Raw genomic sequence first — 26,458 nt, 5'->3', positions numbered from 1 at the left:
CTCCTCCTCCTCCTCCTCCTCCAAGATCTTCTCCTTCTGAACAATTAGGTTCTTCCATTAAAAATAATGTAATTCTGTGCCTTATGAGCAAATGAAACACTTTCATGAAAATTCCTGACACCCTTCAAAAAGTTGCAAGGGATACAGAAGCCCACAGATGAAAGCCAATGAGAATTTTTTTCTCTCATTGAGTTTTTGGTACATTTTAGGTGTACAGTACAGTTACATTTATCACTGAGGTCTTGTACCTTTACATGACAGGTCTTGGTTCTCATTTTTCCCCTTGTCCTTGCCCTCCCTTCACCCTCCTCCCTTCCGTATTTATAAGCCAATGAGAATTTATAAGATCACTACTTGTAGTTTTGCAGACTGTGCATATACAATTCCAAGGAGAACCATAGGTGTTAACACATGATTAGTGTCTACGCAGTTCCTAATTCATGTATGGCAGCAAACCTTATAGCCAGCTAGGTGATCAGTAAGATATTCCAGATAAAGTCTACTTTTAGGTGAATATTAATAATTTTAGGGATTGCAGGACATGTGTCTTATTCAAAATAAGACTTTCTGGCCATCCATAGTTTTTACACGTTATAACAAAGTGAAACACATTACTAGTCTATGAAGTTCCTTCTAGAATACAACCTGGAGCAAGGTGAAATCTGACTCTGGCGTCTCTTTCAGGAGGCTTCGGATGACGCAGTTTGGGATGAACTGATCCGCGGTGTTGTGTTGGACAGCTTCCATGATCAGCACTTCAGCTGCTTACTACAGAAGTAAGATTCCAGTCCCTGAAGTTTATCTCCATGGGTGATTTAGATGGTGGGAGATAGATATATTGACTAGGTTGACCTGAACTATTCACAGAGGATGATTTTAATATTATTTTATGAGCAGATCTGGAAAGGACAATAGCAGGCAATGCAAACCAGGTGATCTTCTCACCTACAGTGCTTTAGGTCATGTGCTCTGAGATTGGTTCTCAGTGTTGGGGATTGAGCGCGCAGCTCTCCTAAATGAATGTTTGTACTCTGCTGCTTTCAGAGAACTTCATGAACCAAGTTCCAGCTCATTAGAAGTACCTGCCACCCACATGAAATTTATCATTTGTCCCCAGATTTACCACTGATCACTGCACCACAGTACAAGTATTGATACTGTATAGCAGGATGCTTAACACTGACGACTAGGAAAGCATGTCGTATTTTCACTGTGTAGGGGCTACCGATTTAAGAATGCTGAATGACAATGAGGAAACCAGTTAGAAATGTAGTGCAAAAGTAGTCACAAGGTGACATGACCTGGACTGGAACAAAAGTGGCCAAAAACACTAAGTTGGGAAAATATATAAAATAAAGAAATGATAGGAAGTAAGGGCTAATTTGATTACCAGAATGTGAAGAAATAAATCAGACACACAAGTTTAAATATCACATGGTTTCTCATACAAGAAAACCACAGCATAAATAAAGAGTAAAATAAAAGATAGATACTAGGAAGAATGCAGGTAGATCTTGTTTCACAGGGAAAGGGGACCAAGAAATAGCAGGTGCTGAGAAGAAGAGGAGAGGTAGGAGATGAAAAAAAAAATTAAGATGTCTTCTATACAACCACTAATTCCACACATGAAATGTGAACATTAGGTACTGCAAACATGTACACTCACAAATGCACACACACACACACACACACACACACACACACAAAAGGAGGAGGGGAGAGAATCAATCAAGAGAAGGATGGAGGGGGGAGGGAGGAAAAAGTAGGTGAAAAAAGAAATTAAGATATATTATGTACATGTACAAGCTCCCCACAAAGAATGTAAACTATATGTACTACAAACATGTACAAGTAAAGAAAATGATCTGAAAAAAATGAACAAAGAAAAGAAGAAAATCTGCATGGACTCAAGGATGGCCAAGGATAATTAATGAGATAGTGGTATTGTTCCCCAACATAAGGACAATTGAAATAGGAACATTCATGGGGTGTAATTAATAAACTGGGATAATTGATAAAAAGTCCAGGTGGAGATACATGGTCAGCAGCTGAGATACTCAGATTTAGGACACGATCATTGGTGAGACAAAATAGTTTAGCTCCAAATACTGAACACAGTCATAGGAGTGGAGATCCCCCAAGCAGTCATGAAGAGGCAGGAGAAAGAACAGAACACAGGAAAATATCCATATTTGGGTGGGGAAAGAGAAGGCTGGCAATTGGGCCATCAGATATTAAATTTTGAAAGGAACCAGCGGGGTAAGATTTTGCAGATGCCAGGAAAGTCCCGATGAAGAGTACTTTCTGAGTCAAACACCTTCAAGGAGTCATGGAACATGAAATTAACTGGTGGTCAGATTCAGCTCACGCATTTCTGCTGAAACTATAGTCCTTAGGTGCTGAGTGAGTCTCCAAGGGCATCTTTAAAAGAGATAACATTTAAAACCATTGTATTTGGGTGGAATAAAGACTATGAAAACCCACATTCATTATCTGTCCCTTAGAATAAAGAAAGAAAGAAAATTATTTTAATTAAATGAACTTCAAGTAAAGCATTGGATTACTGTTATTGGTGCTATCATTTTTAAGGTCATACAGTCACACTGTGAGAAGTCAGATAGGGTAGGACATCTCAGGGTGACAAGCTAGTAGTTCGGTTATTGCCTGACACGCTTCATCCAAAGTGAATCATGGACAACGTTTTTGTTTGTTTTCAGTTCCATTTGTGTTTTGGCAAATCCTTTGAGATGATGGATTCCATCCTCAGTGCCCTTAGAATCTGTTCCAGGATTTATCGTTGACCACGTGATGACAACCTAACGGGGGGGAGCCTGTTCATGCCACGTTTCTCCTTTCCCATATTTTTCCCACCAAGATACAACTCTGTTCCCAGCTCCTCCCAGGCCTCCTCTAGTTCCATCCACGGTTACTAATTTCAAATAGCATGATCATAAATCAATTTAGATTTGCAAGTGTGACAGATAAAATATTTTTTCTTATTTCTATATATTTGAGTCAGAATGGAATTTTATTTTTAGCAGTTGCACCATTTGGTGACAACTTTTGAAGCATACCTATAATTGCATTACAACATGAAATGTGAGTAAATAAAATTGAAGCTTGATTAAAATGAGGGCTGGAATGTAAAAGTTAAATAAAGAGCTTAAATGGTGAAAGAAAACCAAATTGGATTTCTAAACTTACTTTCACTTTCATCATCAGAGGTGTTTTATATTACATTTTGATAGCTCGGAGAATGACTGAAGTGGTAAATTTATAGAGTATCATTCCATTTAAATGAACAGCAGGATGTATTTGCAGAAACAGATTAATGTTTCTTAGAAATTTATTAACACCTGCTTGTTTTTCTGTACTCCTGTTGCTATGTGGATTTTCTTTCTTCCTCTTTTCGTTTTTTTTTTTTAAACAGGGACTTGCTATGTAGTTCAGTCTGGTCCCTCCTGTCTCAGCCTCCTGAGTGCTGGGGATTACAGGCAGGCACCACCACACCCAGTAATGTGCATTCTCTATCATATGTAAATTACATTCTTATTTTAAAAATAAAAGGCAGCAAAACTGAAAGATCACACATTATGGTAATTACAGAATGCAGTGCTGTGGCTGATGCCTCATTGTAGAGGGGCATTTTGAATCCTAGAAAACAGCAGAAAAGAGTGCAGTTTTTTCTCCCACTCTCACTTGCTAGTAAGGTGATACATTGCCAATGTCTGCCCAAATTCCAAAGGAAAATTCTCCTATGGAGCTTATAGTGTCTACAGCCACTGACAAGAGAGTTTTCTGCAATATTCTACAATCAATGTGATTTTCAGTGTTGGAAAGGGTGAAAAAGAGTTTCCCTTCAAAGTACTTTAATAACTCAGAAACTCCCCTGCGAATAGAAACAGATTTTGCCAACCCGAGCACCAATTTCAGCTCTTTCTTAGTTACTATCAAGTTCCCAATGCCAGGTACCTACCGGGGGCAGAGCCCACTCTCATTAATGGGGAAATGGAGGGCCTTTGCTGACTCTCAGGACCCTTAGGATGGTGGATGCCTCAGTATGAAAATTTCAGAAGTTCTTTCTTCTCAAATTAAGAGTAGAAAGCAGTTCAAAAAAATTTTTTTGTATGATGCCTTCCTGTATCTTTAACATCAGAAGTAGAATTCAGAAATTCATTCCTCTATATTTTATGTTATCCTAAATTTAACTGTCCTGGGCTCTTTTCTTTCTTTCTTACAATGAGATTTATTGAATAATTTAGAATTAGAGACTCTTTTAAGATTTTGACCTAAGGAAACTATGTGTAAGTTAAGATGAGCAGTTGCATTTATATGTGTGTGTTTAGTTGTTGTTGTTTATACATTTTTCTTATTTTGGGTGTTAGACCTGAACTCCAACAAATATATCATCCAGTGTGGTACACAGAGTCATGGCCTTCTATCACACAGCCAAATAAAGACAGTTGAACTCTGAGCTCTTCTACTATTCTGTTTCATAATTATTTTAGGCTTGGACACAGAAGATGACTTTGTAAACAAAATAGTCACTGTTTAAGCAAACAGTTTGTCTGGATTCAGTGTCTGAGAAGCTCAGTGGCTGATTTAGAGCAAGCACCTGAAACCAGAACAGGAACCAGATAAATCAAGAGGCAGCAAACAAATAGTTGAGGCACTTGAGGCAGGAGTGCAGCATTGCAGTTAAATGATAGCCCTGATAACTCTGTCCACTGTAGGTACAGTAGCCATCTCTTTAACCTTTCAGCTGAACACTCGCAACAGATTAAGTACATATCTTTTTCTTTTGGAAATTTCATTGGGTGTTCTGTTGATCCAAAAAATGTAATTTGCATTTTGCATTATTTTATTGAGTGAATAAACTATGAACTCAAAAGAAGGAGAAGGGTTTCAGTTAATGTAATGTAATGTCTCTTGGTGTGGTCAGAACCACTTGATTTGGAACTCATGGAAACTGAAGGGCTATCTATAAAATAACTCTTCTGTGAATGATCATGAGGAAGTGGTCAAAATCTTCTCGAAGTTCTTACAGCTTTGAAACATGAAAGCTGTTACCATTTCCTGTAACTGCCCAATATTAAAAATATATCCAGGACCTCCTACTGAGCATGCTCCACAACTACTCTCCTTCCTTTTTCTTTCTAATTCAGATTCAATCTTACTCTTCATAAAGTTCTTTCAGGTAATTAATTAAAAATTTAATTCATTTCAATTTTAAGTTAAAATAAAATAGTTTTAAAGAAATACCAGAATTTAAAGGTAAATCTTACTTTGATTATAACTATCAAATCAAATTATCATATACCTATAGAACATAAAATGTTGTGCTGAGGTTGAGTGAGACAGTGATACATAAAATATGGTATTAATCCACAAAGTAATGTACCTGGGAGGAAGAGAAGTCCTCTTCAATGGATAAATGGCAGGAAGTAACAATAACAAAATAAATGGTAACTGTAATGAGTGGTATGATGGGCCACTCAGACTCTCCTCCTAGTAGGAGAACTTATTCCTTCAGTGATAGCAGAGTTGCCCTGTAAGACAAAGCTGTCTCATGTACTAGCATGCCTGCTTCTGAAGATGATTCACATCTAAAGACAGAATACTCCAACTTTCCCATCATTCCTCAATTTCTTCTGTCAATCCTGTTTTGTTCATTGCCCGCAAAAGCACTTGTAATAAACATCCTGGGCACTATCTCCAACTCAGAGTAATGGTGCTAGCAGATATTGGAGACACACATTCTGCCCAGATTCTCCAAACACAGCTCTTCTAATAAGCCCCTATTGCCAACAGTAACAATGATGTGGTAGATTGTTCTGCTTCTAGAGTGAGGCGGTGTCTAGTAATTCACTAGAAAACAGTTCTTTAGGGCAGTACTTAATAGTTATTAGTTCAAGAAGAATAACATCTCAAAAGATATCAACCAAGAAGATTTTTAGTTTAGTTGATACAGAAACTAGTAAAATATATTTAATTTATACTACATCTAACCATCATGTACAGTAAAATGGATGTTAAATACATTAAAGTCAATCTATTAGATTGGCATATATGTTTAATATTTGATCAAATAGCAAAGAAACACATAAAACATACTTTTCTCTAGAAATGTTTTTGAGTAGATTATACTTATGCACAAACAAATATTATTAAATGCAGTAAGAGGAACATTTTGCAAAGAATTCAGATAATGCTTCCTGAAGGAGATAGAATAAGAGTAAATTTTGGAAATATAGTGAAAATCCAGACAAGCAAAAAAATGGAAACTAGCCAGAACTTTGGAATAAAGCTAGAAATAAAGTATTTATAAGTGAAATGGGCACCCTTGCTCACCCCTGTCCTGTATTCAGTTTTACACATTAATATTGTAATTGTCATTTAAAGGTGTCAAGGGCCCTCATCCCTTGACAGGATGTTTGTAAAAATATGTTTGGTCTTCTCATGGACTGTGTCTGTTCTTCTACTTTCCACATTTCTTCTCTTTATTCTACCTACATTCCTCAAGATTCTCCTTGATCTTTCCTGCTTTTGGTCAACCTTGCCTGTATGTTGTTGTCTGAAGATTACATCTGCCTCTAGAATTACTGGTATTGGTTACTTTTCTTAAAATATCCAGTTATTATTTCTATATGATTCTGAAGAGTTTAGGAAGGAAGTGCTGAATTTTTTGATTCATAAAAAAAAATTCTACAAAATATATTTTTCAAAGAGAAATTTTCAGGATTTGTGAATGAATAGAAAGAAAGGAACAGGTGTTTCACCAGGCCTCAGAGGAGACAAGCCACTGAGGAGCCAAGGCATCCCCCAACCCCACCTCTGGCTGCTGGGCAGGATGGTACCTGGATCCACACTACAGAGACACAGAGGGTCACAAAGGCCATTGTTCTGAGCTCCAGAAAATAGAACAGATGTTAACAACACAGACAGGGCCTCCCTGAGGTTCCTCAATGAAAACTGAAGCCCACTGGAAAAGTGAAGAAAATCTCTGCTGTAAAGGCATACCAGACCACTGTAGTTGCTAAGTTGGAGGGATCACCACCTCCCATTGGAACCTGAACCATCTGTAGGGAAAAGGCAGCTGAAACCTGCAGTACAACCTTGCAGAGTTCAACCTTGAAGAAGATCAGGGATTCAACTTGGGCCTTGCAGCCAGAAATCAGCCTGAATGTCAGGAAACTGCTTCTGGCATGCTAAGACTAATTGACTTAGATCAGCACAATGCTGCCCACCATAACGATTGTGACAGCAGAGACACATACTGAAGGAGGCCCTATGTTTTTATTTTATTTACAAAGTTATTTTTTCTTATTTTTAATTTTTATTTCTTTATTTTTAGTGTATTTTTCTTCTTTCTTCTTTTTTTTCTCTCCCTCTCTCCCTCTCCTCTCTCTCTCTCTCTCTCTTGCTTTCTGTCCCCACCTTGATCTTCATCCCTCTCTCTTTTTGTTCCTGTTCTTATCCTATTTCACATTTCTTTTTTCTTTCTTCTCCTTTTTTCTCTTTTTCCTTCTTTCAATTGTCATCAGATTTATATGAAGGTGAATACAGTTGCTAACTCCCTAGTGCTATTAGCTTGTTCTGTTCTTATCTCTGTTCTTTTGTTCTGTCTTTTCATGTTATCTTCAACAGTTTTCCAAACTTTGCATGATCTTCCTGTGTCCTCTATCTGCACTTCTGACCTTTTCCCTATCCTTCTACCTATCTATCCCTCCCTCCCCAACTCCTTCTAAGTCCTCATCCAAAAGGTAAAGTTGCTATATTGAAGAGTTTATTCACTATAAACATATTTTGGGCTGGTCTTCGATTTTTATTTAATTCAAATGGTTAAAGGTGATAGTTTGAAGTCTACTGCAAACTGTCATTTTCTAAGCTGTGCTTGATGGTATTATTACTGATTGTATCACTTGAGCTAAAATGTTGTGATTGATCTAATCAACTGTACTTCCTGGTATACAGAAAATGAGATTGCCTTAGTTATTAGAGACTTAAAACCTAAAGACTAGCTATATCTAGAATAAACCTCTGAGAAGCAATCATTCCATAAGGATTCTAGATACAAGCAACAAAGATACTTATAATAAGCAATATTGAAGTATCACCACAGGAATTAAACCAAAGATAGCACCAACAGCAAAAATAGAAATGAGGAAACATGCAAGAAAGGCATAAACCCAGACTTCCAGCTCACCAAAAGTAAACTCTGCAGAAAACAAGGTGAAAAAATCTGATAATCAACCACCTGGACACCTTGAACTAATAGCACAGGAAGTAACAAAACAGATGAATGTGGCTCTAGAAAAATTCAAAACAGAACTAATTTCCCAGATAATTACAGAGATGGTGCACAGAATTAAAGACATGATTAGAGACTCTAGAACAGAAACAGTTTTAAAACAATAGATGAGCTCAGGACCATGATGGAAGTCATGAATGCCCAGCATACGAAAGAAATGGAATCCATGAAACAGATTCAAACAGATATCCAGAAGATTAAGAACTCTATTGAAAGTATTTACAGCAGAATGACCTAATCTGAAGACAGAATATCATGCAGAGAAGACAGGATTGAGGTTAGTGACCAAGAAAAGAGATATCCCTTAAAAGTAGTAAGGGACCACAAGAAGTCAATCCATCAGCTCCTAGATGATGCAAAGAAGAACAGCATAAGACTCATAGGAGTTCATGAAAAAGCAGGAGAAAGTACAAGTGACATAAAAAAAAACTCTTCACAGAATTAATGACAGAAAACTTCCCAAACAGAGCAAAAGAATTTGACATACAGATAAGTGAGGCATATAAGATTCCAACTAGTCATGATCAGAAACAATCTACACCTAGATAAGTAATAGTCAAGATCCCAGAAAACCAATAGAAGAACAAAATACTCCAAGCAGTTAGAGAAAAGAAACAAATCACATGCAAAAGAAAGCCCATCAGAATCACAGCAGACTTTTCAACACAAACCCTCAAGTCAAAGAAAGCCTGAAATGAGGTATTTCAAGCCCTAAAAGAAAACAACCTCCAACCTAGACTGATGTACTCTGCAAAACTATCTTTCAAAGTGGATGGGAAAATAAGATACTTCTATGACAAAGAACACCTGAGAAACTTTGTGAATACCAAACCAGCATTCCAAACAATTCTAAACAATATCCTAGAAAAAGACAATGAAGATTGCAACAACATGAGGCCCAACAGAGCAAATCCATTAGGCAAGGCAAGAAATTAAAGGGATAAAGGGAAAAATTAAAAAGGGCCAAGAACAGGACAATAACATGACAATGATAAGTCAATACATATCAATTATAACCATCAATATTAATGGCCTCAATTCACCAATCAAAAGAAACAACGCACCTAATTCAAAAATAAAATCAGAAACTGAAAGTAAAAGGATGGAAAACAGTTTTCCATGTGACAGGGACTTGGAAAAAAGCTGGAGTAGCTACCTTATTTGCAGGTGAAGTAAATTTCAAACCAAAGCTAGTTAAGAGGAACAAAGAAGGTCACTACAACTTTGTAAAGGGAACAAGCCAAGAGGAAGGGATAATAATCATGACAACCAATAACAATCAACCAATAACAAATGCTGGTGGGGTCATGGGGAGAAAGGAAACCTTTCTCTGTTGTTGGTGGGAGTGCGGACTGGTGCAACCACTGTGAAAATCAATATGGAGATGCCTCAAAAAACTAGGATCAGAGGTCCCATTTCACCCAGCTATTCCACAGCTGGGCATCTATCCAAAAGAATTAAAATAATACCACAGTGATATATGTGCACCCATGTTTATAGCAGCACAGTTTGTAATAGCTAAAACTTGGAAATAGCCCAACTTCCCACAGTTGGAGACTGGATAAAGAGTATGTGGTTTTTCTATAAAATGGAGTACTACTCAGCCATAAAGAATGAGAAACTACAGTCATTCATAGCTAAATGGATGCATATTGAGGCCATACTCTTAAATGAAATAAATAGGACACACATGTGTAAATACCAAATAGTTTCTCTGGTATGAAAAAGTAAAAGGGTAAATAAGGATCAAATTGTATAATTGATAATGTGAAATAGGAAGAAAAGGGCTGAAGGAGTAGGGGAAGTGGGAAGGATAAGGGAAAGGAAAGAAGGGAAAAGAAAAAATATGAGAAAAGGAAAAAAGGGAAACAAAGTGTTTGTAAGTAGAGAAGGGTGGAGAAGGTGAAGATAAGGCAGGGGTATGGGGAAAAAATAAGAACCAAGATACATCATGTAAAGGTACAAGATCCCAATGATGAATATAACTGTGCTTTATACCTAAAAATTACCAATAAACTTAATGAAAAAAAAAAAGGAAAAGAAACAAACAAAGATGTACAAAGAATGGAGCTATAGTGAATGGGTGTTAACTAAGAGCAGTAGTTATTTTATTTGTATTTTATTAACTAATTTATTTATGATTTGCTTTGATATGACAGACATTTTATCTCATTATTTTGCCTATAAAATCTGTTTCAGTGCGACTGATATTTTCTTAAAAAGATATAAGATAATGAAAACAAGAACTCCTATCCTATTTTCAATTTCCCTTCAATTTTTTTCTTGTAGAAAATAATAATGTCGTATAGTAGAATCATTTTCTTAAAATGTTTACTATCTAAAATTTACCAAAATTTTACAAATATCCCACAATGATCAGCTGGATGGCCTTAATTTACAAGTCCCTTGGTATTTCACAATATCCCTTTTAATTTCTTGAAATGTCAGGCATTGTCTTCCTCCTCCTCATTTGCCCAAGCCAGGAGCAAACTGAGTAGTCACTGAGTTCAGTGCCCAAATCCTGATCTTCAGGATGTGCTACTGTTCCTGTTTTTTCTGTGACCACCCAGAATCTTCTGCTCTGTCTATCAAACTAGTACCATTTTTGTAAGAGCTATTTCAACATCCACTTTCTTTAAAGTTTCCTCTGAGTCTTTCTTTACTGTCAATTCAAAGGATAATTTCTGCAAATATTATATGCATGATAATTAATAATTCATTGAATAATATGAATATAAGTGAGCAACCCTTTGCTCTGGTAAAAATAGATATTATTTTTTTTTCCTTGGGCTGGCAAATTAGCTCAGTGGCAATGCACCTGCCTTGCAAGTGCAAGGTCCTGAGTTCAATCTCTGGTACCAAAACAATTTTTTTTCTCTCTCTATGATTGCTATTTAGGAAACTATTTCTTATTGTAATAACATTTTAAAAATATTTTTAACACATAACAGTAGAACAATTCATAATGACCCTTTTTTCTTTCAAAACTGTTTCCAAGTTTATGTGCATGAAATCTTGAGGAGCCACTTAAAACCTGAAGATCGTGTTGTGATGATCACCAAGGAGACCAGTGCCTGGATGTCACTTGAGGAAGAAAATAAGGAAGACAAGTTTGGATTATTGTGATATTGTCAGAATAAATGCTATATCGCTGTTCACATTATCTTTTTCCTCTACTAATTTCTAAGAAGAGCTCCATCCTTGTCAGATTAATTAGGCCTCGTTATTTAGAACGGAGGTAATACAGAGAGGAAGAAGGCAGCTGTTGGACCCCATTGAAAAAGCAAAGAGAGTCGTTTATAGATGAGACCATGGGATGGGCTGGGGATGCTCCTAAGATGAACAAAATCTGGAACGTGCTGCTTTGAAGGAGAATTAGGGAGCCTTTGAGAAAGACAGAGACGGCAAGAAACAGAGATATTTGGCTAATTGCCATGATACAATTTCAAAATTTCAGAAAATATATTGAGAATTTTAAGAAGATTTTTTGCTTATGATTAAGGAAACTGTGACTTATGGGGGATTGCTTTGTCATGTCTGCACTCTTTTAATTTCTTTTAAAATCCTTTTGGAGGTTGAGGTTCTTTTCTTTCTTGAATGTGGCTGTGTGTGTGCCAGTTTCATAGACGTTCCATTTAGGTGGTTATGTTTCGGTTAATAGAAATCTATAAATGATGGGGAAATGTCTCATAGACATTTAAAGATATATGATTTGAGTTTAGATCAGAGAAGTCTTGAAACATTCCATAAATCTTTTGCGTAGTTGTAGCAGCTGACACTGGGGAGAGGAAATAGCTCTTTGAGTTATGTTGCACAGGAGTGACAAACACAGAGGCGAGAGCCTCAAAGAACATGAATACCCAAATCAAATTTTGGTTTGGGATACAAGGAACATTGACTATTCAGGAACAAAAGGGTATGTAGGACTATCATTGGCTAAGTAGCAATTTAAATGAAATAAGCTTAATAAGATTAAGAAATGCAGTTTCAACATAATAAGCTGAACATGTGCAATTTGCTGTCAAAGAAAAAGGATGTGAGCAAGGAGGCAGAGAAACTGTGGGCAAGAGCTATGAGAGTCTCCAAAGAGGAGAGTAAGGATTCCAGAGCTATTTCCTTAAGTGGGGCAACTCCGACACAATTTGTACCAAGCTTATGATGGAAAATTTTCAAGCAGGAAGTTGTTGGGATAAGGTAGAAAGGTAGGAAGCTATGTCAGGATTGGGGCTATGAAAGGTATGTCAGCAGATATGAATTACCAGCCATTGAAAACCAACTTCTCCATAAAAAGCAGTGGAAACTTTCAAAATAATTGGGTTAGAATCAACTTTTTGATAAGTCTAGAGATGGATCAAAGACTTGCAGACACCTAGAGAGTGCTTAGTCCAGGAACTGGGGAGAAATGTGAGCTATGCAACTGAATAATTCTCTGAGTCTTTCTCTCGTGAAGTACTACCATTCTGGGCACTGCTCTGTGCTTGGTTACAACATGATCTCAGCATGCGGTAGGCCTCTGCTCCATACTTTGCTGCATCAAAGTCCTTTGACTCTCCCAAGAAGTCTCTGAATCTTTTCCTACACAGACATGGGTTCAGATCAAGGAGCTCGAGACAGAATAGATTATATACAAATGTGATAATGGAATCCAGAATAAAGAAGTGGTAGAAGTAAGGTGGGATATTTTTCTATGCAGAATTTTAAAAGTTCATCAATTGGAAGAAATGTACTTTATAACATTTTCATTTTAATCTTTCCTCTTACTTTAATTGTATCCTGATTTTTCTAACAAGCATATTACATAACCCTTGAAGATCCATTCAAACCTGAGATTTTCATTAATGATTATAGAATGATTATATCTTAATATAATACCAGTATTCCAAATTTTATAAGATACCTCATATTTTAATAAATAGTTGCACTTTCAGACTCTCATAATTCTCATGAAAGTTCTGTGAGGAAAGTTGCCATCATTTTCAAGATGAACAAACTAAGATACAACAAAGAGGTAAGCCTTGCTCGAAGAAGGCAAAGTGAGAGAATGGAGATCGGTCATATTTGCTTTCTTGTCTTCTCTTCTTTTTTTCTTTTTAGATATTTTGAGATAAGATTTAAGAAAGATACAAGCGAAGCCATCATCCTGGTGAAGATCCAAGTCATTATCAGAGTCCCAGAAGCCTCGTTGGTGTTATCTCTCCACTGTTATCCCTTCACTCCTATGGAAAGTCACAAACCTTTACACACAATACCTCCTTCACTTTGTGTCTTACCATATGAACATGCATCCCCCAATAGCCTGAATGTGCTTGTTCTTTATATACATAGACTCACTGTGTGCGTGTATCTTGCATGCACGAACACACATGCACCTAGCTGATCTCCATTCATAATGGCTCGACCTAATGATCCTTATGCATTCATTAGAACCCACACTTTGAATTTTGAATTTGCATCTTTTCCTGGGCCACCATCATAGAGTAGCATACTCTCTTGTGATGCTGAGCAGCAGCAGTGAGCCCTAGCTCCCTTTGCCACATGATCATGAAAGGACACAGCTGATGTTCCACCGTGTACTGTGTCGCGAAGCTAGGATGTTGAGTAAGTCTGGTGCGCTAAATGCATTTGTGACTTACAACATTTTCAGCTTGTAATGGGTTTGTGGAGGGAAGGATGCCATAAACACCTCATAAGCCTAGAAACATCTGCATTTAGATGTAAACATATATGCGCATGTGTATGTGTGTACACATATTTAGGTTGACTGACATTTTTCATATAAATTATGCTTTATCCATAGTGGAGGTGTAGCTGAGGCTTATACATTTTTCTTGCTGTATACTGTGTAGTGGTATATGTAATATATGAATACATCACAATTTATCTATCTCTTCTGTTACTGGTAGATATTTGGATTGTTCCTAGTTTTTTCTAATAATGTGGCTATAAGCACATTTATACTTGCCTCATGGTGCATCTCTACAGACATTTATATCGAATGTCCCCTTAGAACTACAACATTGAGTCATTACATATACACGTCTTTAACTTTGTAGAAAAATACCCATCCATTTGTATATTCACTTTTGTGAAATGCCAGTACCAACTGTGTGCCAATTTGTCTATTTATTTGTCTTTTTCTTATTGATATGTAGGAATGTCCTAGTCGGCTCAGCTGCTATAACAAAATACCAGAAGTTTGTGGCTTAATATGGCAGACAAGTATTGTTCATAGTTCTGGAGGCTAGAAAGTCCAAGATGAAGGTTCTGGATGATTTAGTGAGAGATCTCTTCCTTATCTTGTGGGGTGGGGTGGGCTAATAAGCCCTGTTTTGCCAACTTTTAGACAGACACACCCTGAGAGAAAGGACGGCTGCTGGACCAGGGAGGGTCTCATAGAGCAGAGGTTTTGTCCTGTCCAGGCATCTTTCCTCCTCTTATAAAGACACTAATTCCATCAGGAAGCCCTTATCTTCATGACCTCACCAAAACCTGTTACCTGTCAAATGACAAAGAAAATCATACTGACCCATCCAAAAAGGGAAGAGTTTCCAAGGATTAACTGGGGTGGGCCAGTGTCTGCCTGATTATTAGTTCAGTGCTGGATTCACAAGTCAAGTTGAATCTCTGTTACTTGAGGCACAATTTGGCTCCTGTGGGAGAAATCGTCATAGCCAGAGAGGCAATGTCAGTCATGTGAGGCTTTGCTGGAATCCAGGGTGACTGTTGATCATAGCTAAAGGTCTCTGGGTAAAGCTTCAGGATGCTATCCTCAGTCTTGAAGGATAAGGAAATAGGCCAGGTGAACACAGAGCTAATAAGCCTGTTCTGCTGACTTTTAGACAGACACCCTAAATTATTAATTTACGTATCAGCAGAGCTAAGAAGGATTTGACTCAGTTTTACAAAATGAAGCTCGGGTTCTGTTCTACTTTTAGTTACTTATTATAACCTATCTGTAGGCCCAAGTGAAGAGTTACAAAAAAAATTTTTTCCCCCAGGGGTTTAGCTCAGTGGTTCTGCCGCCTGCCTCAAAAGCAAAAGAACCCAAGTTCAATCCCCGGTACCAAAAATAAATAAATAAATAAATAAAAGTTATAAGTTTTTTAGTAAAAATCACTTTTAAGTCCCTGATTACTTCCAAAGAAAAAGTAAATGAGTCTTTCTGATGAGTAACAGGATAAAAGCCCAGGAACTGGCTTGCCCTTTGTCTATGATGGTCTCTGACAATGTGTCACTGTGTCACTTGGACTTTTTGTCTTCTCACATCTTCTTCCTTTTTGACACAATGCCTGCCATTTTGGACCTTTATTATGGCTACTGACATATGGCCATTAAGCAGCCTGGGACAATTAGTAGTGATTAAATAATTGATACCAATATTAAGTGTTTCAGAAACCAAGAAAACTCTTGTGACTTGTATAGCCAAGAGGAGATATAAGACTCAGAAAAGCAGATGGGCCTGGTAGCACAGGCCTATAATCCCAGTACCCTGGAAGGCTGAGGCAGGAGTATCACAAGTTTGAGACTAGCCTGGGCAACTTAGCAAGACCTTTCCTCAAAGTAGAAAATTAAAAATGATCTGGGATTTAGCTTAGTATGAAATTTCTGGGTTCAGTGCTGAGTACTGCAAAAAAGCCAAAGAAACAAACAAGTTTAGAAAAGCTTCACAGAAGAGAAGGAGGCGAGAAGTCTGAGTTAGATTAAACATGAATCTGAGACCAAGAAGAGGGCTGAGGATGGAGAGCTGCTGGATGCAGGAAGGTCCTGTGGAGCAGAGGCACAGGATTCAGAGTCGGAGCACCACAGTAAGGAAAGCCTTCAAAGTTAAGTGGAGGAATTCAGGGATTTATTTCCAGAAAAATGCAGGCTATGAGAAATATGTAATCTGACTGTGGGATATGGGTTTCATGCTTGTCCCCAGGCTGAGTGATGGAGTACACTGTGTGCCTTCACCACCAGCATGCAGAGTGGAGGACAGTTGGAACTGCTAGATTTAATACGGGAGGATATAAGTTGCCCAATTAAATCTGAATTCAGTAAACAATGACGCATTCTGTAAGTGTTCGGGCATATTTGAGACATATTTGCCTAACATGTCACTCATTTGTTTTTTTTTTGAAATTCAGATTTAAGTAGGGATCTTGCCTTTTGTCTCCCAATCCTAGGGATGGAGTTTCTGTAAAGGAAAGTGAGGATGCTGCCGTAATTGGTGAGATAGACCACCATTAAAAGATTCAGAAGTTTATCAAGAGTGAGTGACAGAAGAAACCAATCGAGCTGCCCTTCAGTGTCCAAGGACAACAGGGCCCAGCACCCTCGTGGACCCCAAAATCCGTGAATGCTCACATCCCCCAAGAAAATGGTGTGGTACCTGTGTTCATCCTCCAGTAGTTCATCCTCTAAATCATCTCTAGATTGTTGATATTAGCTAATCCGATACAAATACTACGTAAAAGTTGTGATATTATACTAAGTAATGATAGCAGACAAAGAAAATGTCTATCCAAGTGTGGAACAGAAACAAATTTCTTCAAATATTTTCAATCCAAGGTGTGTTGGGACTGAGTATGTGCAACCACTATTTTGCAATACTTACAGAGGGACAGTTACATATTATTTTGTCCTTTTGAAACTGCCATCTGAGTTACTGAAGACATTCTTCGATATAGTCAAATATCATACTGACTATAAGTCAATTTGCAATTCTAATTTTTGAAACATTTGGAAACAAGATAAATTATTCCAAAATTTGTCAAAGTGATTTATACACTTACAAAGTTACTTTCTCCTACCCTGATAAAATAAGGGACTTTGTGGCTTTGTTTCCATAAACCTGCATATTCCAGGAAGTACCAATGAAAATAAGAGGATGGATCATCAAAATGCCCACATAAGTAAAGAAATACTTCACTGAAGTACAAAGAATCAGAGGTGGATGGCCAGCCACTCAGTCAAAAGTTAGAGGGGAATCTCATTGACGGTGATGATCTCTTGAATCCATATCTGATCCCTGATCTACAAAATTCCATTTTGTTGAAGTAATATATGTATAGCTGGCTCTTTGCATCCACAGGTACTGAAAAATATTGGTTCAGTATCCTCAGATTCAACAATACTTGGATTAGAAGTATTTTTTTTTCAAAATTGCATCTGATGATCCAACCTCCAAAGTTAAATCCTGGGCTAATATAATGATTGAAAAGAAGAGGTCCGGGATGTAGCTCAGTAGCACCACGCCTGCCTGGCAAGTGCAAGATCCTGAATTCCATTCCTAGCACCAAAAAAAAGAAGAAGAAGAAGAAGAATTTTACAAGATTTGTGACTGTAGCACACTTTCATACTGTATTCTACAACAATGGTATTTTGCAGAAGGGCAAAATGTGTCAAGTGAAATAAATTATAAAGTAAATACGTGTCCATATGTGTGTATATATAAATTCGTTACAGAAATATTTATTCTTGCTTATTTCCTGTGGGAATATGAGTGTGATGCTAAGGAGAGGTAATTTTACAAATTACAAATCTTTCATTTGGCTGATTCCTGGCCTCCACCAAAAATACATTTTCCCCGCTATTCAAACCCCTCCCATGAGTAGCCTCTTTGTCTGTTCCCAGGACATAGCTACATGTATCCAAGACGAAGTGTGTGCTTCAGAAATCAGATAGGAGCAGCTGAGACGAGTGTGGCACACGATATCAAGGCATCTATTTTCTATCCCTGAGCAACTAACCATGCTGCTTGTGGTTGTCAGTTTCCCATATATCACCTACCCGCTCTTCTCTTCTTCTTCCTGTTCCCTTTCTTCAGTCTCACACCTGTGTTTGTGAAACAACCTTAAGATCTTTTCACAAAAGCAAAGCATAGCAGCTGAGGGTTGTTTGTTTCCCATACCGTCTGGCGAGTGCTGCTCCACAAATACCCAGTTCGCACTTCCCCTGGGCCTCTGTACCCGGAATTTTCCACTGTTCGCTGCAGTGTTTGCAGGCATTTCTTGTGGTGTGTGGGTGTATGTGTGGGGGATCTTTTGGGGGGTGCCCTTCAGCTTCTGAGTTTAGCCCATGCCACCTGTGATTGAGACAACACTTTGAGGGACACGGTGGAAACACCCCAGCCTTTCGAGCAAGAGGATAAATAGGTGCGTGTGAGAAATACTCATTTGTTACAAAGGAAATAGCCAACATCTTCTTTGCATCTGTGCATATCAACAATGCAATTAGGATAAACTTCTTAGAGAATTAAATTGAGATGGTAATCGAAGAATTGCGTTGCGCATTTTAATGTGATTGTGGAAAGGTAAATAATTTGGGACTGCTATATTCACCCACTTTGGAAAAATGCCTTGGGACTTTTAAATGATAAGTTCCTCAAATTTCACTGGTACTAGGGAATTGATGAAAGCAAAAACTACTTGCTTAAGATTCAAGTAGCTCAGAATCTCAACATATTAAATTCTCTCACTGCATTGATTTCCTCATAAAGGAAGTACGGGAAAGCAGGGTGCACAATGAGGTATTTCTTGATAAGTGGGTTATTAGAAAAAGTACTGCCACCTTCCAAACAGAACTGGATTTTCTCAACATTGCAGACCTCATGTTAAATAATCTGCATCCACTATGCCCATCATGCACCTCCGTTCCGAGGAAAGGGAAAAGACCACGTGGTGTTACAGACCTCCCATTTATGCCATCCGCCCTCGGCCCAGCCAAATGTCAGCTAAGACAGTTGCATGGAGCCGGAGAGATATACACAAAGGTAGACAAGAAACCATGCATCTGCTGAGTCCCCACATGATAGCAGCCAATATGAGCCAGGAAACAAGGATTTTGAGTGATAGGTGTCTTCCACAGAAGCTGGTGCTGGCTTTCAAACTGGGGAATTAGAGATGTGAGATTTGCTGAAACTACTCTTGAAAGCATGGGATGTAAAAGGGAGAATCCTGCGTGGTGCCAGTGGGAGCGTGCCTGTCACACTGGCTCAAAAAAGAGGCCAGGAAGCACTAGCCAATACCAGCACAGGGGTCCCCAATGGTCGGTGAGAGAGGGCATCATCCACAGCAGGAAGGAGTGTGGAGAGGAGACTCTGTGTTTCTTAAAACACAGTATTTAGAGATGAGAGGCACATGGACATGGACACTTCTCTCATGAAGAAAAACATTTCTTATACTCACAAATTCCTAGAAAGAGGACGTATAGCTGCTGTGCAGGGAAGGATACACCAGCATTGGCATAGGGAACCAGGGGATTCAAGCAAAGGACAGGAAGGAGTGTGGAGAGGAGACTCTGTGTTTCTTAAAACACAGTATTTAGAGATGAGAGGCACATGGACATGGACACTTCTCTCATGAAGAAAAACATTTCTTATACTCACAAATTCCTAGAAAGAGGACGTATAGCTGCTGTGCAGGGAAGGATACACCAGCATTGGCATAGGGAACCAGGGGATTCAAGCAAAGGACTGTGTGTGGGGGGGGGAGAGAGACAGAGAGAGAGAGAGAGAGAGAGAGAGAGAGAGAGAGAGAGTGAGGATTGAACATAAAACATTCACTTTCTTTTTTTTTTTTCAAGACAGGGTCTCAAGAAACCTAGAGAGAGAGAGAGAGAGAGAGACTGAGGATTGAACCTAGAACCTTCACTTTCATTTTTTCTTTCAAGACAGGGTCTCATGAAAACCCCTAGTTTGCCCCGGCTGAGACTTGAATTTAAGCTATTCCTGCCTCTGACTTCCAGAGTGCTGAGATTACAGCACCCCTAGCTGAACAAGAGCCTTTACTGTGGTTTCTGTGTGAAGATACAGGAAAGATATAAAGTAAACAGACTGAGGCTTGCTCAGAATGATTTCAGAGATCTCTGGACTAGAAGGGCTACCGTTAGTTGTCTGGTGTCAGCCTTGCCATTAAGGCAGGTGGCTTGGGTAGGACTGGAGAGAGAGTTCTGGAAAGGCAATGGTGAGAGCGTGGCTCCGGAGGGCTCCGTCAGCCTTCAGAGGCTCGAACTGCGGGGAAATCCCTGCAGGGGGAGGAAGGCCCCAGGTGTCAAAGCATCAGAATATATCATAGAAATGTGTACTGCGCGAGATTAGCTCTGCCCCCATAGAAGCCAAAAGAAAGCTGATATTTTGACAAAGAAAAAGTCCAAAGGGGAAGGGGAAGTGGGAGGGGTAGGGGAGAGGAAAGAAGGGAAAGGAATAAATATGAGAAGAGGAAAAATGGAAACAAAGTCTTTGTAACTAGGGAGGGATTGAAGGGAGGACAGCAGAATGGGGACAAAGATAAGAACCCAGACCCGTCATGTAAAGGCACAAGATCCCAATGATGAGTGGAACTGTACCGTGTACCTAAAATGGACCAATAAACTCAATTAATAATAAAAAAGAGACAGCTATGACAGCACCAGGGATAAACGCAGAAAGGGACAAATGCTACCTCAAATCACTCCCGGCAGACCAAGGGAGGGGACGAGAGTCGAATGTGTGACTAATCACAGCAGAGGAAGCAGGGCTGCTGCTCTGGGAATTGCATCTGGGACGGCAATTTTCAAAATTACTGGGCATGTTTATTTAAAACCAAACATATACTCACATCTTTCTAGTAGTCTTCACAAGTTTACTTCTTTAAAGGCTCACAGAGAGTTATCTGTAGTATTTTACTTAGCATTTTAATTCTCTTTGTTTAGTACCTGGCGTCTTGGAAAAATGTTTTTCCTCCGGTAGTGACATGAGGGCCACACTTCTTCCTGAGCTTTTGCATGTGCAAATAACTTTGTCTTCCCAGGCAACATTTTGCCTGAATTTTGAATTTGAATGAGAGCTGTTAATATAACTGTCAATATGGCTACATTTGTTCTGAAATTTAGTCCTGCAAAGATGGAAGACCCAAGACTATTCCTAATGTTTATTACTTTTTATATAATCTGCTTTTCTAATTTGAGTCATAGAGGTTTTTTCTTTATCCTTTTAATTAAAAAAACTGATTGAAATCTGCTTATTCATTTGGGCTCACAAATGATGAAACATTTTGAATAGCTTGCTCATATTTCGTCAGGCAAATTTTCTCCTCTTATAATTTATTGCTGCTACTATTTTATTTTCTGTTTCCTAATTGAAAATTTCTGATGCTTTTTAAGTGAGCTTCTTTCTGTTTTGATCTAACCCTCCCCTCTTGTAGGTTTTAGCTTTTATCAGTTAGCTATGTGTTCAGATGTAGATAACAGAATATTTAGCAAGCAGATTAAATAAATAGGATTATTTATTTCATATCAGATGAAAGCCAGAGATTGGTAAACCAAGACAAGTACAATGGTTATAAAACAACATCAAAGTATTAAATTCCTTCAATCTCTTTTTTGCTGGCAGCTTGAGTGTGTCAACTTGTTGCTAGTTAATTTTTAAAGTGGTTGCTTGCTGGTTGTGGTGGCACATGCCTGGAATCCTAGCACTCAGGAGGCTGAGACAGGCCAGGAGGATCGCCACTAGTTCAAGGCCAGCCTGGGCTTTACAGTATAGTGAGTTTAAGGCTAGCCTAGGACATATAGTGAGTTCAAGGCCAGCGTGAACTACAAAACAGGTCCCATCGCAAGAAAACAGCAAAACAAAACAAAAGGTTTCTATAACTACAGGTATCATAACTGTATTCCAGAAAGGAAACAAGGTAGACAGAGAAAAAAGGTCAAACAGGCTTTCTCTTAGTGAGGTTTTGTTTTTTATTTGGGAAGGAGGTAGTCAAGACACCTCTGTACTCCACTGGCTGGAACTGGTCACCTGCCCCTAGACCCTCAGAGCTGGCAGAGGGCTGGACCCAGCCAGAGGTGGGTGTGGTCATCAACCAGGAGTGTGTACAGTGTTTTCAAGACTGCCACCTTCATGTGAAGAGGATTTCCAGTTAGTTCATTAGGTAATTCTTTTCTAAAACCAATTCTGTACATCTGTGCTTCCATTATTGATTTTAATTGTGTGAGTTTTCTGTTTGGCTTCAATTTTTTTTTCACTGAGTTTATTGGTCCATTTTAGTTATACAGTACAGTTACATCCATTATTGGGATCTTGTACCTTTAAATGACAGGTCTTTGTTCTCATTTATTCCCCTTATCCCTGCCCTCCCTTCGCCCCCTCCTCCCGTCCCTATTTACAAACACTTCATTTCCATTTTTTCATTTTCTCATATTTTTTTCTTTTCCCTTATTACCTTTCCCTTACCCTTCCCACTTCTCCTACACCTTTAGCCCTTTTCTTCCTATTTCACATTGTCTTATGTATTATTATAGTTTTTCACACCACAGAAACTATTTACGCATGTGTGACTTATTTATTTCACTTAGGAGTATATCCTCAATATGTATCCATTTTCCTATGAGTGAATCTAATTTCTCATTCTTTATGGCTGAGTAGTATTCCATTTTATAGAAAAACCACACCTTCTTTATCCAGTTTCCAACTGATGGGCAAATGGGCTGTTCCAAGTTTTAGCTATTACAAACTGTGCCGCTATAAACATAGGTGTGCATATATCACTGTGATATGATTCTTTTAATTCTTTTGGAAAGATACCCAGCAGAGGGTGGCTGGGTCAAATGGAACCTCTAGTCCCAGCTCTTTGAGGTGTCTCCATATTGATTTCCATAGTGGTTGCACCAATCTGCACTCCCACCAACAATGGAGAAGGGTTCCTTTCTCCCCACAACCCTGCCAACATTTGTTATTGTGTGATTTCTTGATAGCAGCCATTCTTTATGGGTTGAGGTGGAATCTCAGTGTCGTTTTCATCTGCATCCCTCGAATGACCAGTGATGTGGAACATTTTTTCATATATTTACTTGCTGCTTTTCCTTCTTTGTCTAAGAAATGTCTGTTCATTTCAGATGCCCATTTTTGAATCAAGTCTTTTTATTTGGGGGGGCTGATTGTTTTGAGTTCTTTATATATTCTAGATAAGAGCCCTTTATCTGAGGTGGCTTCAATTAATTTTAATCTTAAATTCTTAACCGTAATTTTATTGGTATTTCAAGCATCTTATTGTATACACCAGCCTTACTTTTACCTCAGAGTGAACTCTCATTATGATTTCTTTGGGTTTCTACCTTTCTGCACATTCCATGAGTTTGTAATGAGTTTGCTGAACATAGTAAATCTTTCTATTTCCTATAACAAACCATTCTTAATAAATGTAAAGTACTTTTCTGTGAGACTTGAAGATCATACTCCACTTTTCTAAAGCCAAGGACATTTTTACCCCCAAAGACCGTACATTATTGTTTTGCACTTTTTAACTCATCCTTATTGTAGGATGGGTCTACATATGTAAGTCTACATTTTTATCTACTTTGTCTCTGACCCAGCTCCTAAAGCCTGCACAGTGCTTGTGGATTCCCAGCACCGCACTCAGACTTCACGCTGTTGATGAATTGATGATTGGTTTTCTCATTCCCCCATTCAATTTCACCTATTCATTAGCATTTACCTGTTAGTCTGGGGTAAAACATCCACACCTCTGCTCCTTGGCTCTCAAGTGGGAGAGCGTTTATATGTTTAGGTCTCGATACATGTCATATACCCACCACTGTCACTGTAATTAGACGGAGAGTACAAATGTCAGCCCAATGATCACAATTAAGAATGTAAAATTGCACTTCAAGATAAAAAGAATGAACACTATGTCACAAGGGCACAGAGCAAGGAACACAGTGCAGCCACGGGGGCAATCAGGGCAGATGTGTAGCTTTGACTGTGGTTGCATCAGGAACGGCTTCACAGAGGACATGACACTTAGGCTGAAATGAGAAAGATGATCTGTCAATTATATTTTGATTCCCATGGGGTTTCTTAAAATGGAATGAAGCAGTTTTATTGATTCAGGGAATTAACATAATTCAAGGAATTAATAAGTCCAAGTGAGGTCAGGTCTCAGGCATGGCTGGATCCAGGGCTTTTGTCTCTCCATCTCCTGACTGCTGTCTACTGTGTTGGCTTAAACCTCTAAAAGACTTCAGAATTCTCACAAAGTCCAAGAACAGCCCCAGGCTCACTTCCTACCGTATTTGGTACCCTGACACAAAGACTTCTTATTACCAGTGGCTTCAACACAAGTCCCAGAAATCAGATCTTTTTACTTGGATGGATCAAATGCTTTTCTCCCCAAATGATTTGCTGACACTGGAGGGATGAAATGCCTTAGGCCTGTGCTCTCACTTGGGGAAATGGCTGATGGAGTGGGAGAGAGGGTCGTGCTAAAACCAGGCAGAGAAGTTGGTACTGAAGAGAGAAATGGATTGTGGCAGGCAATGCAGTAATGTATAGCGTCAGTAGGGATGAACTCAATACAGAGGGCAAGCAGGACAGCAAAGAACAGTGAACAGCTTTCATTTCCTCTCTCTCTCTCTCCCCCACTTCAGTACCTTAAGTGTACTTTCAGTTGAGGGTTGACCTTGGCTGGTTGTAGGAAAAGTTGTGCCAGATCTGGTCATCGCTGAGCACCCTGGAAAATGTACTTTTGCATGCACTCCATGTCTTAAGCCAGGATAGTTAAGGAAGCCCTGCTTACAGTATCTGTTTATTTCCACGGTTGTATTTCAGGGAGTATTATGTCCATAAGATACTAACTGTGTTCAGCAAATCAGCTCAAAAAGGCTTTAAAAGAGAGAGAGAGAAACGAATTAACTCTGTAACTAAGAAATTTTCTCCTAGACTCCAATAAATTGCTGACTGTAACCTTCATTTTCTAGTGTGACGAGGTTTTATATTTTTTGTGCTGTCATGAATATTTGAATTGAGACCCATGGGAAGCTTTTTTGTTTCCAGGAACTGGAGATAATAGACAGAGAACATTTTATCCCCAATGCTTACACAAGCTATAGTAGCTAATTCGTCAATTCTCGGTGACCAACTGGATGTGGGGGCCACTGCAGTGACGCTGGCTTCTGGACCTGCATGAGTCTGGCAGAACCACCACTCAGCTTGTGTTGGAAAGAGGCGGGTGAGCAGTTAGAGGAACTCAAAGATTTTCATGTCTCCCTTTCCCTGTAAGTCTCTATCTCCACTGTTCTATTTTTAAGAGAATTTGTGAAACAATGGGCACTGAATTTGACCTCTGGATGAATGAGTCATGCTGTGTGTGACAAACCTCTCCACTTGCCACTGGTGAGAAAATAGAAAAAATAATTCCAAAACAAAAACAATGTTAAATGTCAAATTATTATGCAAACAATTAGAAAGACTATATAAAAAATGTCATGGGTCACAGTAATTCCTAATTTTTCAGAAAGGCATACCATGCATTTAAAATACAGAGAACCCTGAGGATCAGTGGAACAGACTGAAAGAAACAAAAACAACTCCAACTGTACTCAGCTACTTCATCTTTGACAAAGGAGCTGACTGTCCCCACTGGAGGAAAGATAGCCTCTTTAATAAATGGTGTTGGAAAAACTGGATCTCAACCTGCCAAAGATTAAAACTAGACCCTCATCTTTCACCATGCACTAAATTAAAATCCAAGTGGATTAAAGATCTAAATATTAAAACAGAAACACTAAACTTGCTGGAAGATAAGTTAGGCAGAACTCTTGCAGGCATTGGCATAGGAAAAGACTTCATGAACAAATTGTCAGTAGCATGGGAGGTAGCAGAAAGAATCAACAACTGGGATCTCATCTTATGAAAAAGCTGCATTGCAAAACAAAAAGAAACCATCAACAGAACTAAGAGACAACCTACAATGTGGGAAAAAATTTTACCAGCTGTTCCTCAGACAAAGGACTATTATCTAAAATATATAAAGAACTCAAAGCAATCAGACCCCCTAAATATAAAGACCCAATTCAAAAATGGGTATCTGAAATGAACAGACATTTCTCAGACAAAGAAGTAAAAGCAACAAGTAAATATATGAAAAAATGTTCCACATCACTGGTCATTAGAGAGATGCATATGAAAACAACACTGAGATTCCACCTCAACCCACAAAGAACGGCTGCTATCAAGAAATCACACAATAACAAATTTTGGCAGGGTTATGCGGAGAAAGGAACCCTTTTCCATTGTTGGTGGGAGTGAAGACTGGTGCTACCACTATGGAAATCAATATGGAGATACCTCAAAGAGCTGGGACTAGAGGTTCCATTTGACCCAGCCACCCTCTGCTGGGTATCTTTCCAAAA

The sequence above is a fragment of the Fukomys damarensis genome, unplaced genomic scaffold, assembly GCF_012274545.1.
Source record: "Fukomys damarensis isolate Sample0158 unplaced genomic scaffold, DMR_v1.0_HiC HiC_scaffold_5, whole genome shotgun sequence".
NCBI lineage: Eukaryota > Metazoa > Chordata > Mammalia > Rodentia > Bathyergidae > Fukomys > Fukomys damarensis.
The sequence above is the reverse complement of the archived record's forward strand: the minus strand, read 5'-3'. Positions refer to the sequence as shown.